Below are 15350 nucleotides of genomic sequence, written 5' to 3' on the forward strand. Positions count from 1 at the left end.
AGGCTGTTTTACTCTCATGTCTCTTATTATGGCCCCAAGATCAATATCTTGCCAAAACCATTGGTCAGTTCTTTATTCTTGTCACATTTCTTCTTCCAAAAACGTTTAACACAACTGATGATGCTTTCTAGATTTTTTGTTGTTGTTGTTCTTATGATATCAGATCTTCTGATTGTCCTCCAATCCCAAAGACTTTTTTTTTTTTCTTTTTCTTTTTCTTTTTTTTTTTTTTTCTCAGTTTGGCTAGCTGGCTTTTCTTTCTTTGCCCTAACTCCAGATGATGAAGCTCTCCAGGCCTTGTCTTAGACCCTCTTTAGTACTTCAAACTTTCCCTCCAGATGATCTCATTAGTGAGATAACTTTTAAATATCATCCATAAGACAATTCAGTCTGAATTGATACTTCAAACCCTGATGTCTCCACTGACCTTCATCTATTTACACATCCTTTCCTTTTCAGGTCTACCAGACATTTCAAACTTCAATGCCCAAATAATCCATTAAGTTTTATCCTCAGATCTGCTATGCTACTGCCCAGACTATCACTAGTTTCATCTAGACTACAGTGGGAAACTCTTACCTCTCTCTTGGCTTCTATCCCTCCCTGGAGTTCATATTCCTACACAGAAACCAAAGTGACCTTTTAAAATTATGTTTTAGACCACAGCACTCCCTTGCTCAGTACAACTTAAGGACTTCCAAATTCCTTACCATGAGCTAAAATCTGTGTGTAATCTGATTTCTGCCTTTCTCGTTCATCTATTCATTCACTCAAAAAATATTTGTTATTCACTTATCCTGTGCTTCTAAGACTCCACAATGTACCTGCTCATGTGAAACTTACATCTTGGTTGAAGAGAGCAACTAGAGGGGAAGAAGGTGTGCATGTGCATAATTGATTGTTCTTTAGGTTGATGATCAGAGTAAACCTCTCTGTGTCTGGGCCTCATGGAGTGACATTTATCATATCTCATTTAAATGAGATCAGGTAGAGAATCTAGCATCTGGAGGAAGATATTGCTGAAATTCTTTATCACTCATACTTCATTAATATCCTTCCGATGTGGTTGCCTTTTTTTCTGTACTTTTAGCACCTCAAGCTTATTCTTGCCCTGAGGTCTTTGTACTAGTCCTCCCTTTGCTTGGAAATCTCTGCCATCAGATAGTTGCATGTTTGGGTTCACATCATCATTTGTATTTCAGTCAAAATTAGCTTCCTTAGATAGTCCTTACCCGACAACTCTCAGTAGCTCTCCATCCCCCGCTACCTCACTCTCCAGTCTCCCTACCAGGGTCTCATTAGTTACTTTATGGCTTCATACATTGCTACATGAAATGTTTTGTTTGTGTGTGTTGGGGGTGGGGATAGGGAGGGGATTGTTACTTACTTCCTTTTTGTCTGGCAACTTTCATGATGCCAGAAACCTTGAGTCTTATTCACTGTTGCATATCCAGAGCATAGAACAGTGCCTGCAACAATGAAAGACTAGACTTGAACCTTGACCTTCAGATTCCATGCCTTTCCCACTATACTGAAGAAGTTTGTTGCTAATTACTACAAGCTTTCTTGTATCCCATAATCTCTATTTGCTTTGGCTAGTTTTACTCATACACTTCTATGAAATTCTCATGATTAGACTCTATAATGGCAAGGAAAAATGGGTATGATCCTCAGAAAATATCAATTAAAATATTTGGAGTTCTGTCTTCTTATTTTAGCATGAATTCGTTCATCAGATGGAGATAAAACAAATCTTAAGCCTTAGGGGATGAAAGATCTGAATGGGAAAACTTCAGCTTTGAGAAATCTGGAGATGGAAATGAGTCCAGCATGACATATAGGCACTCAACAAATACTTAGGAACTGTGTAGTGGCTCACGTTTGTAATCCCAGCACTTTGGGAGCCCGAGGCAGGTAGATCACTTGAGACCAGGAGTTTGAGACCAGCCTAGTCAACATGGTGAAACCCCATCTCTACTAAAAATACAAAAATGAGCCAGATGTGGTGACACGTGCCTGTAGTTCCAGCTACTCTGGAGGCTGAGGCGTGAGAATCCCTTGAATCCAGGAGGGAGAGGTTGCAGTGAGCCGAGATTGAGCCACTGCACTCCAGCCTGGGCAATAGAGGGAGACTCTGTCTCAAAACAAAACTAACAGGCCGGGCATGGTGGCTCACGCCTGTAATCCCAGCACTTTGTGAGGCCCAGGCAGGCAGATCACGAGGTCAGGAGATCGAGACCATCCTGGCTAACATGGTGAAACCCAGTCTCTACTAAAAATACAAAAAAATTAGCGGGCGTGGTTGTGGGCGCCTGTAGTCCCAGCTACTCGGGAGGCTGAGCCAGGAGAATGGCGTGAACCCGGCAGGCGGAGCTTGCAATGAGCCAAGATGGCGCCACTGCACTCCAGCCTGGGCGACAGAGCGAGACTCCGTCTCAAAAAACAAGCAAACAAACAAACATTTCAAATGCTTATTTTTCACCTGTCATATGCCCTTAGGGATTGAATAAAGCATCAATCACCAGCTTTAGGTTATTCATCAAACCGACCAGTGAGGCTGATCTGGTCAGTAAGGTTAGCTTTTAACCCAGGGGGAAAACAAAACAAAATAAAACAAAAAAACGGTTGATTCCCAAAGGACAGTGTTCAGTGTTTCTTTACCCTGTCTCCATATTAGAATCTCCTGGGGTGACTTTACAATGTACCAATGCTTGAACCGCATCTGCAGAGATTGTGGTATATGCAGGGTGGCCTCAGAGGTGGGGAGTAGGGAGCTGCAGTCAGGGCATGGCATTTAAAAATCTCCTCCAGTGATTTTAATGTGCAGCCAACACTGAGAAACAGTGCTCTAGGAAAAAGTAGCCCACCCAAAATGAAGTGACAAAGTAAGAGAAATGGTAATTTAACTGACTGTTTACAGAAAGCATTGCTCTGAAGAGTGCTTTGAGGATTACGTACAACTCTTTTAAAATTACCTCGATAAAATCAGAATGGCATATAGAATGTATGGGACACATCACAGGAAGGCGTATGAGTATTACTATCAGGAAACAGGTTTATGTATCCTAATAGGATGAGAGAGATTCTGAGCTGCTTCTCTGCAGGAGAGTAATGCGTTTTTCTCCTGGTATCCTTTCCTCAGGGCCCTGAGTTACAGCAAAAGAAAATAAAATGGAACCCTGGAGGAGCCCCATAGGAAATCCATGTGGGAAAAATACCACACTTTGTAAGTGCATGTGGAGCAGGTAGGAGGAGCAGAATCATTTCTGCACCTGAGTTTTGCTGTACTTCCAACATTTCTGATCTTAGGCAATAATTATTTAGTGCAATAACAAAATATCATTCAATAACTACTATCAGAAATATAATGTGTTGAGGGCAGATTATTTAATGCAGCACAAGTAGGTGCTTCACATACATTAACACATTTTATCTTCAAAAAAAATCTATCCAAGGTGGTATTTTATCTCTACGTTTTAAATGAAGAAATAGGCAGAGAAAAATAACAGAATGTGTTCAAGATCACTCAGATAAAAAGTCATGGAGTGGGGATCCAAAGTCAAGCTTTTTTAGACTATAAATTAATGTTTGTTGACGACAGTACTCCACAGTGCTATTAGGATAAGTCCAACACAATGTCAGGTACAGGGGAAGAATGCTCACAGAGGGAAAATTATAACTGACCAAAGACTCCCAAGTTACTGTTCTGGAGTCAGAAACGCTCCTGAAGGCTACCAGTTCTCTTTTCTGTCCTCTTCCCATCTTTTTTCAACCAAATGATCAGATTGTCTCAGCATACATCTTTCTTCAGAATTATAAGGATGAACAACCTGACTTAGAAAAGGAATATTCACACGTATCTCAAAGCCAAATGCAGAGATCATAATGAACAAGGGTCAAAGCCTGGCGTTAAAAAACAGAGATTAGCAATGTGGAGTTAAAGTTCACAGCTAGAGCCAGAGACGGTGAACTGCCCAGCTGGCAGCAACCTCATCAAATGGAGTCCAAACCACTACAGATGAGATCTTTGCCTTGGGATGCTGAGAAATTTAACCAGGCTTTGGGATTCCAAACTCCAGGTTGAGGAAAACTGAAACGGCAGCTTCTAATGTGATGATAATGAGACATTTAAAAATGAAAATGTAAAGATTATATTAAGCTAGGTAATTTCTTTCACTCCCATGCCATTCCTGGAGCCACCTGAAAGGAAATACCAATGATTCATTTTCTCTCTCTCCTACCCTTCTGAGAAAAACCTACCAATAGTCTGTAAATAATAAGAAAGGGAGAGCCGGTGGCAAAGGCTTTGAGACAAACTCCACACACATAAGCCATTCTTCTAACTAGATTTTGTGCTTTTTATATGTTCAGTCAAGAATGAAAACAATATTATAAATGTTGTGCTTTCCTGGCTTGACAGATGCTCATCTTGGGATGGAGTTTTATACACAAATAGAAAATGAGCTGTAACAAGTTCTTTGCAGAGGATAAGTGGGTGTTTTTAGAATCCGTGATGAAAACCCACTGTAGCATGTATATATTTTCCCTTATTACACAGATTTCTTCTGTGGAACTTTCCTTCCACCTTTTTAACCCTCCAACTGACAATTTTCAGTGTTCCTATGTTATTACTGCTTACTTGGTCTAAAGCAGAAAGGATGTTTTACAGCAGCTATATGAAGTACCATTGAGAATTAAATTGCTTTTCTTTCTCCCTCATCATTGTGAATTTGGTACAGATGAAAGATGAAAGATTGGCAGCCAGGGAGTCGAGGGTTCACTGTTATCTATGAGATGTACATGATATGGTTAGAAGCAGCCCAAGCTTCCCTCTTCAAAACAGCCATATGCCAGCTTTCAAATCTTGGAGAAAGAGCTCTGTGGGAGAGTGTGTCATTTGTAAAAGATAGGATTTAAAAAAAAAAAAAGAGTAGGGATTTACAAAGCAGTCAGAGGAAAAAAAAAGTTGGGAAAATAATTTACAAAGGTGCCTTTTGGGTTTCTGTTTAGCTTGAGAATGGTATGAGCCACACTCCTTTTATTTTGCTCATCTTCATCTGTATGTCTGTTGGCCACCAGAATTCTCTGCCCATTTTTGTTGTGTCTGAACAAGCGCAGTTCCTGTAACAAACTCTCTCAGCCATAGCCAAGTCCTGAAGCTTCCTATAAAAAGACACAGTCTGAGACTCCAGACCATTGTGGAATGTCTCTACATGCTGCTGCTTTCACTTCATCTGTTTTCGATCTGCCTGTTCTTGCCTAGGTGATTTAGCTTTCTTACTGCCTTGCACCTGGTCTCTGCCTTGCAGCTTAGCTTGATTCTAGCTTTGTTCCTGCACAAAGCTTTTAGCTCCCTCCTTGCAGCTTGGCAGCCGGGTCTCTACCAACCTATACCATGCCCTGCCTCTGGAAAACCTGGCCCAGGCTCAGGCAGTTCTGACAGGATACATCACATGCAAAATTTGTAATGGGTTTCTTTCCAGCCTGCCTCAACCCTTCTCTTTCCTGTTGTTTCTCATTGATTTCAAAGCGCCTCTAAACTGCCCAGGGCTTTACCACGAGGGAGCTCACCAAATGCTCAAGTCAATCCTTTTCCTCAGCTATCCACCCTGCTGGGCTTCAAGCTGCAGCATTTACCTCCCTTTCTTCCTACTGTGAGATTTTGATGGCAGACTCACCTAGCTTGCTTCGTCAAGCATAGCTTCTTATAATGCAATATTTAATACACATTTTTATGATGATGATGAATGTGCTGACCCCACAATTACATTTTGTCTAAATGTTTTATCTCGCCAGTGCAAACCTACTACTCCTGTAATCTCTGTTTTTGTTTATAGTTCCACCATTTTTCCAGGCTTCCAGCCCCAAGTAGCAAGAACTCCTCTGATTTCCCTCTTGCTGCCACACTAAACCTTCTTTCAAATCCTGATTCTCATCCATCCCCAATTTTCTATTCCCACTACCGTGGGATATTGAAAGTGTCTCCTAATTTGTCCTCCTGCTTATAGATTTCTCCCTTCAAATTCACTTTATATCTTACTGCCACTTTAAGCTTTCAGAAGCTGCTGAATTTCTGCTCTTCATTTACTTGCTAAAGTCATTCCAGAAAAGGTAGTTAATTCCTTTCCATTTCAGTTTCTCATCTATAAAATTATGATTTCTCAAAATAATTATATTATTGTTAATTATTTTGTAGTGCTACATTGTGACAAGGATTCTTTGCTTGACCAAACTTTAGTCAGAATTCTGAACCTTCTCCTAAGCCCATCTGTGCATTTACTGGTAAAATCTAATTTTAACAAAAACCCTGCATCCTTGATATTGGCTCACCCTCTACATCCGATCAATGATTCCTCATCCACCATTTCACAGGTGATGGCTGCTCACTCTGGCCGATCTTCAGCAAGAATCCATTCAGGTTGGTTCAACTAGAATCTTCGTTGCCCCTGATATCTCCTCTTAAGTAATTTCTTATACATTGACCTCCCGCTCTGCTCCTTGGCTATTATTTCTTGCTTGTCCATGCTATATGCAAAGTTGAACCATATCTCTCTCTCCCCTACTGCAAAAATCCCATGGCCATAGTCTGCATACCTATTGGGATGATCTGGAAAAAAGTCTTCTCTGCCATGCTTTATCAAACATCAATGAATTTTTTTCTTCATTAATTGTCATAGAACAAAGCGCAAGACTTTGTGAAAGAAAAATAAAAACTTGATACTCTAATTTACTATGCCAAAAGGAAAAAAAATAGGCTGAAAGTTGAGTTGTATGAGAAGCTGTCTTTCCTTTTGTTCCTAAGCAGATAGCTACAGATAAAATGTTAAATATATCCACAGGTAGCTACTCTATGTTCAGCTTATCTTATGCAAAGTGCCAATTTACTGAGCATGAGACAAATACATAATTGACTCTTCCCTTACCTGCTTTTTTTCTCTTGACAACATGTAGATTACCAAACCCTCCCTCTTTCCCTTCTAGCCCACTTTTCCCCTTTAAATATTGAAGCTCTCAGATTCATCTTTGGAGAAAGGCACAGACCACAGATTGTTCTGTGATTCTGTGTTTTTTCCTTGTGGGCATGTCCTTAACCTTGGAAAAATAAACTTCTAAATTGAGTAAGAGCTTTCTGAGATACTTTTTGGTTTACAAATCCATGAGCAATGAAAGGGACTCTGAGTAGAGATGGCCCTGACATTTCACAAATCTCCTATGGGGGCTTGGTACCAGCTTAGGCTATCTTTACTGCTCTATCCAATAGGACAATTTGCTGAGGTGTGGGAGCTCCCTGCTCCAGAGAATCCCTGATCTCCCAAATTTTTGTTGAGAGCTAAGGTTTACTTTGTTGTGCAACTTTTCTGGAGTTTCAGCTCACTTCCAACAAGGAAGAGAAGTTTGAGTATCTTCCTGCTTCTAAGATAGAGAGCAGTCTTGAGCCCGGGCCCCATTCATAGGTAAATAGCTGAATTGGGGTTTTGACTTGGAAATTCTCATTAATGACTAAAAGTTAAGATTGACAGCCAGCTGATCTTAATTTCTCTTTACCATTAGAGCATTCCGTAATTGTATTGTGTGTTTTTGTTGTTGTTGTTGTCATTGTTGCTTCAGCCTTTTTCCCATCAGATTTGACCAACTCTACCCAACTTGGTGAAATCCAAATGAGAATTTCAAATTATGGAGAAAAAGGCCTCTGAATTGGCTAAAATGCCACACAGCTGCAAAAACAAAAAACAAAACAAAAATACACGTGCTTGGTTTCTCTGTTCACTCCTTTCTTAAAAAAATGGTTTTTTTGTTTACTTTTATTCCACCCTATTCCTCCTTTCCCTTTTGTCATCTTTGGTACCAAGGAAAAAAAGAAAAAAAAAAAAAAGAATTAGAGAAGTCTTCTAATACACCGACCTCTTTAAGAACTCAGGATAAAGGTGCCACTCATCCCCTTTTGGGGTGTTCTGCTTTCTTTATGGAATTTCAAGAGTCATGGGCAGATTCTTCTCAGGTCTAAAGCTCTGCTTTTTTGTATTGCATTACCTAACCTCTTTGGCTTTTGTGGGTATCAGGGAATACCTTATACTATGAGAGGATTTGACCTTGGTGTGTGTAATTTTGGACAAGAGCTACAATGTTAGTGATGGTTAGGGATAGGTTACAGGAAATAGTCATTACTACAGGTGGCCACTCATTTCTTTGCACATTTAGATAAGAAAATTGTGCATGCTTTCTTTGCCCTGTTCCTTAAAGGGCTCCACCCAAAAGCCAGTAATCGAATCAAGCTAAACTGAAAATACGACCTATCAAACTAAGTGACTTTAACAAAACTCTTTATAAAGAAAATTTACATCTTTAAAGGAAATCTCCATTTTGTAAGAGCATCTGTATTGGTCTGTTCTCATGCTGCTAATTAAGACGTACCTGAGACATGGTAATTTATAAAGGAAAGAGGTTTAATTGACTCAGTTCCATATGGCTGGGGAGGCCTGGACAATCATGGCAGAAGGCAAAGGGGAAGCAAGGCACATCTTACATGGCATCAGGCAAGAGAGCTCGTGTAGGGAAACACCTCTTTAAAAAACTATCAGATCTCCTGAGACATGAGATCATGAGAACAGCACAGGAAAGAGCCACTCCCATGATTCAATTACCTGCCACCAGGTCCCTCCCATGGCACGTGGTAATTATGGGAGCTACAATTCAAGATGAGATTTGGCGACACAGCCAAACCATACCAGCATCTCTGTCTCTGCACCTAAACCACTAGGAAATATAACTAGAGTGAAGACAATAGCTTAAAGTTTACACAACAGAACTTTCCTTTGCTTCAATCTAATTCGAAATTAGATTGTGCCTTTGAGATGTGCATTTTCTACCTTGCTTCACCTAAGTCATGTCTTTGAAGATGCAAATTTAGAGTTGCGTCTAGTTAGCAATTATTTAGGACATGAAACAGATAATCAAGAAATTAATAGTCTAAAGTAGGGAAGGCAACATTTTTGAAAACAAGCAAATGAAAAATCTTAAATGTAGAAGATCTGACTCTGTCTGGGTCTGTTTATATGTGCCATATAGGGTATGTGCCACATATTTGTATATTATGTAGAAATAATATGAAACTACCAATTATATGAAAGAGCTCTAATTAATTGGCTAAAAGTAAGTGTTTATCAAATTAATAGAAGTTAGCTCAGAGTCATTTCTGTTCACACGACTTTCATAATCTTTGGTAAGATTAATTTGGTAAATTTAGTTTCAAAATTCTCCAGTAATTTAAAATCATGTTATGTTAAATTAAGTAATTCTAGGGTTTTCACTGGAAATTAGTAGAATAGTAGGAAGGTAAGATGTGTTTTTGGTACTTTATAAAAGACATGAGGATGTGGTTTTTGCTTAGAAAATTGTAGTTTTTTTCTAGTTTAAAGGACCTTTTTCTGGTGTTGAGATTAAAAACCACCATTCACATCCAACCATTATTTTATAAAGTGATAAGTTTGTATTGATTTTTCATGGCTAGAGTTACAAAGTAAAAACTATAAGATCTTTATTTGTATGAGTGTGTATGTGTGCTTAGGTGCATTATGTATATGTACATGTGTTTTGCTATGTATTGTGCCCACGAGATACCAAATTAGTTTAAAAATTAAAGTACTTGTAAATTTAGTAAACGAGCCCAAATGCTTTTCAACATCACGTGACATAAGTAAATATTTAATAAATAAGCTGGCTTTATAATTATTGGTAAAATAAAATTAGAAATGGTTTCTGAATTGTCAACATATATTATTCGTTAGGTTTATTAGCCAAATGGTTATATATTTATCCCTGCTAAATATTATAAGGTGTAAAGATTTGGTATGAGGGTTAAAAAACTATAAATGCAGCTCAAAAAAGAATTATCTTTGTATTTTTTAAATAAATAAAACATTTAATATTGCTGGTTTAATGAAAATAGCTAAATCCTGAGTTACAGGCAAAGAAAAAGCACCAAACACATTTATTTAAACTTAAACTTTATACTTAGGTAAATACCCGAAATTCACAGACTATAAAAATGGTTAACAGGGAAATAACTTTAAATGATGGCTATCACAGTTTTCATAAGTAATCTAGGTAAACTATTAAAAAAACTAATTAATTAGGTCAATGTAATGGCATAAGTACTTATAAACTTGTCATATACTTTAGAATTTAAGATTAAATTAAATAATAGATATTTATTAAATATCTGAGACATTTTCAATTTTTGTTTAATTATAGAACTTGAAAAAAAACACACACAATGCTTTCCTATTAAAAGGAAACAATTTTTCTCTAATTCAAAGGCTATTTGTAAAACAAGGTAAAAGGAACCAGTAAATAAGAGAGATGGAAAGAAAGTTATAAACATATAGAGGAGTTTTTAGTAGGAAAGTTTAAAAGAAAAATAATTTTATATGAGAAAAAATCTTGTATGGTAAATTTTTTTGTTCTAAAATAAATTGACTAATATTTAAGAAAATGGGATTTTAGGATAAAACAGGCAATTCAAGCTTGTCAATGGTTTGTGTAAGTCATAATAGGTTTGTAAAAAGTGAATTTGTGGAAAAATAAACTCTATTGGATCAGGTTGGCTATAATTAAAAGGTAAGTATTTATAATACTGTTTCTAGAGATTGGGCTTTGATATTAAAAATATACTAATAAACTAAAGAATTGATTAAAACAACAAAATCACAAGAGATTTCAATTTTTTTTAACCCAACAGTTTACCTTTTACTGCATCTCAATGTTTCCAGCTTTCTCCTTCAACTTTTCCATCAGCTCCTGTAACCTTTTTTCCTCAGGTTCTAACTGCTATTGTGGTCTGATGTGGTTTTATCTTAAAAGTCTAAATAAAATGTTTTATTTCTTCTGTGCTCTCGGCTTTAAATTCTTCTATGAAATGAGAAACATTCACTTATGACCCAGGACACACTTTTTCTATGTCTAACTAATTCAAGTACCATTTTCATTAATTTTGAACTCTAAATGGACTCCCCATAGGGAAGAGCAATCACACTGCAGAAGGCCTCCTTTTTTCTTTTTGATAACTGACCTAACAAACAGACTTTATATTTTATTGAAATAATTTCTATATCATTGTTACTAATTTTTTTGATTTGCCTAGGAAAACTGAGATGAAAAAAGATTAAGGTTATTACATCCATGTAACTTTTCGTATTGCTTTTAACCGCCTTGTGCTCTTAAGTTACAGGACTTTAACTCCTGGGTCTAAAAAGTATACCAAATACTGCTAAATCTTAAACACTGACACCAATTAGATTGTCATCTTCAGACTTGGGAAAGGATGACAATCAAAATAAAATATATTTGTGAGATACAGAGTCAGAAATTAAAACTATTCAACCCCTCTAGGTCCAGGGGCTATTACAAAAGAGATGGGTATGTGAGATTTTAAGGGCTGATTTTGAGAGACATAATTCGTTCAGAGTTTCTCTATAAATTAAAAATTATCACAGGCACACTAATGCAAGACCAGCAGCTGGGCCCCTGTATCATATTAACAAGGTTTTCTTGGAGCATTCACCCATTATTTAATTTGAAAAAAATATGAAAGGCTATAAAAAGGTTTATAGAAATTATATCTTATGGTCAAGATGATTAAAATTTAATAGATTTGTTTATAAGATTTGAGAGACAGATTTAATTGGCCTTAGAATGTGTTTATTAGGGCTAATTATTTGGGAACGTAAGTCTCCTATCTCAAAGAATAAAGGCTTTTGCTTCTTTTTTGAAGTCTTTTTGGTTGTCACTTTAACTAAATGAATGACTTATTTTAGGGATCTCCAACCCCTGAGCCACGCACTAATACAGGTTCGTTGCCCTTTAGGAACCAAGCTACACAGAGGTGGTGAGCAGCAGGCAAGCAAGCATTACCCCCTGAGCTCCACCTCCTATCAGATCAGCGGTGGCATTACATTCTCATAGGAGCACAAACCCTAATGTGAACTGTGCATGTAAGGGATCTAGGTTGCACTCTCCTTATAAGATCTAATGCCTGATGATCTGACGTGGAACAGCTTCATCCTGAAACCATCCCTGTCCCTCTGCATTCATGGAAGAATTATCTTCCTCAAAACCAGTTCCTGGTGACAAAAAAGTTGGGGACCACTGGCTTATTTTACAATGACCTGCGATACTATTTTGTGGTGTAAAGTATTTTAAACTTCTGATATTTGACAAAATTTCCAAAATGAACTATTAAATTTAGTCTTTTGACCTCATTAATTATTTCATATCAGATCCCCTGAAGTTCCAAAGAGATATATTTGGCTTATTTAGTATAATAATATTATACAGGAAGCATTGTCAAATACAAAATGGTGTTTAACCTTCTTTGGATTAGATTTATATTATTTGGATTAAATAATAACACATTGACATAAATTTGTTATTTGTTTTCCAAAATTGTATGAGATTCTTACAATTCTGATATATCTTAGTATGCACTATCAGTAGTAATTATGGTTATAATGTAAAATTTTGGGATGTCACAGAAATAGCCAAATTTCCTGTCAGTTTATCTTTAACCATAGTCTTCTAAGAATCTCATCATCACAATTGTTGTTTCACTTTGATCCTTTTACAGTGTGGCTTATAATCAACTATGTAATTAAGAGGAATTCTATAATCTAAATTTAGGCTCCTAATAAATTAAGAGATTGTGCCATTGGAATATGGAGAAAAATTTCCGGGACTCTCATGGAGAGCTGATATATTCATGAGGATTGTTGATCCAATATTAAGAATAACAGAAGTTAAATTCATGGATTGAGCTAACAGAAGATGAAAATAATCTTTTATGACATAAAAAAATCAGCCTTTTTTTTTTTTCGAGATGGAGTCTCGCTTTGTTGCCCAGGCTAGAGTACAGTGGTGCCATCTCGGCTCTCTGCAACCTCTGCCTCCCGGGTTCAAATGATTCCCCTGCCTCAGCCTCCCGAGTAGCTGGGATTACAGATGCCTGCCACCACGCCCAGCTAATTTTTTATATTTCTTAGTAGAGACAGGGTTTCACCGTATTAACCAGGATGGTCTCTATCTCCTGACTTTGTGATCCACCGGCCTCGGCCTCCCAAAGTGCTGGGATTACAGGCGTGAGCCACCGCGCCCAGCCAAAAATAAAACCTTAGCTGATTCTTTTTGTTTTGTATTTCAGAGTCAAGAAAACTTTCTCTCTCTCTTGCTGGGCGCTGTGGCTCACGCCTGTAATCCCAGCACTTTGGGAGGCCAAGGCGGGCAGTTCACAAGGTCAGGAGATCGAGACCATCCTGGCTAACATGGTGAAACCCTGTCTCCACTAAAAATACAAAAAAATTAGCCGGGTGTGGTGGCACATGCCTGCAATCCCAGCTACTCGGGAGGCTGAGGCAGGAGAATCGCTTGAACCCGGGAGGAGGAGGTTGTGGTGAGCTGAGATCATGCCATTGCACTCCAGCCTGGGAAACAAGAATGAAACTCCATCTCAAAAAAAAAAAAAAAAAAAGAAAAAAGAAAATTTTCTCTTATTTTAAGCATTTATAGCTTTTAACAGTTGAGTATCCCCTAGTGAGTAGCATTTAAAACACAATTTATTTCTACATAATTTCTCTAATATTTAGAAACTATTTGTGAATATTCTTAATCTATGACAATGTAGTTATTTTCATAAATTCAAAATGAGAAACTTTTATTTTACAACAGTACATAATTGAAGACACTGGTTATTTTACCAATGCTGTGACTGGAATGATGTATTTTCATATAAGCTTGAGAACATGAGGCTGACTTACAGAGCTGATAAAAGCCCCCTGGGAAAACTGGCCTCGTACCTTATCTTTTTTAGGGTCCTTACCTGTGGTATGTAAAGAACGTCAATTTCTGGCAGGCCTAGGAACCCCAAGTTTTATCAGGACCTTAAAAAGAGAGGAATTCACTCAATTCATACAGGTATATGCAGACACAAATAAATTTTTGACTGGGCTTGAGGCTTTTAAAAAGCTCTTAATCTTAGATTCCTTATGGAAAAGTTTCCAGCAAAGTCAATTAAAAAAGAGATCCTATATGGCAAATAATTATTTCTCCTGCACTTTATGCAAATCATCAAGCTAAGTATATAATAAGACTACAATTTATTTTACAAGTTAATTGGTCTTACTATCATTTTTTCTTTAATAAAATCGGGGAATTGAAAAGATAAAATTGTGTTTCAAAATAAACTACACTATACTTGTTATTAGATTCTTGCCTTGTCCAGTGTTTTTCAGTTTTTACTATTTTCTACAATTTGGACTGAATCCTAAAATTTTTCTTGCTGCAAGTCTCCAAAATAATGATTTTTTTCTTCTATTGCCATTTTTCCTGATTTGAAAACACTAAAAATTAAGTTACGCTTTTCTTAAATTTCTGCAAACGGATACAAGATGACTTAAACTTTTGAGGAAAATAACAGCAACTTATTCATATACGTGAAACATTTTCATACCTGCCTACTGATTTATGGACTTCAGAATAATATGGCTTCTATCAGTTTTCCAGGATTGTGCTACCTTTTTTTTTTTTTATTTTTCATCTTTTGCTCTGTTTTCTTTCTCTCTTGCTCCTCCTATTTGTTTTCTTCATGAGACATGAGTTTTCACAACCTGCTAAAAATGAGTTTGCCTAACAATGTGGGACCTATACCTCTAGGAATAAACTGTTTTGTCAGCAAAAGATCAGAAAACACCCAAGACCAGAGACTTGTTTTCTTCTAAAATGCTTTCTCCTAAAGATTTTAAAAGGAAAAAAGAGGAGAAATGTAAAACAAAAATAAAACCTTGGGACCCCAATTCACTATGCCAAAAGGAAAAATTAAGCTTAAAGCTGAGTCATGCAAAAAGTTGCGTTTTCTTTTGTTGCTAAGCATATAGCTACAAACAAAGGATTAAATATCTCCACAGGTAGCTACTCTATGTTCAGCTTATCTCATGTAAAGTACCAATTTGCTGAGCATAAAACAAATACATAATTGACCATTCCCCTATCTGCTCCTTTTCTCTTGCAACATGTCAATCGCCATACCCTCCCTCTTTTCCCATCCAGACCACTTTTCCTCTTTAAATATTGAATCCCTTAAGTTCATATTTGGAGAAAGGCACAGACCACAGATTGATCTGTGATTCTGTGTGTTTTTCTCCTGGACATGTCCTTAACTTTGGCAAAATAAACTTCTGAATTGATTGAGACCTGTCTCATATCCTTTTTTGGTTTACAGCTCTTAACCTGTCTTTGAAAGCTTTTAAATTTCCATGTATTTAGTCAAACTTATTTTCCTTTTCCCTCATTTTACTTTCAATGAT

The sequence above is a fragment of the Pongo abelii genome, chromosome 11 (assembly GCF_028885655.2).
Source record: "Pongo abelii isolate AG06213 chromosome 11, NHGRI_mPonAbe1-v2.0_pri, whole genome shotgun sequence".
Classification (NCBI taxonomy): domain Eukaryota; kingdom Metazoa; phylum Chordata; class Mammalia; order Primates; family Hominidae; genus Pongo; species Pongo abelii.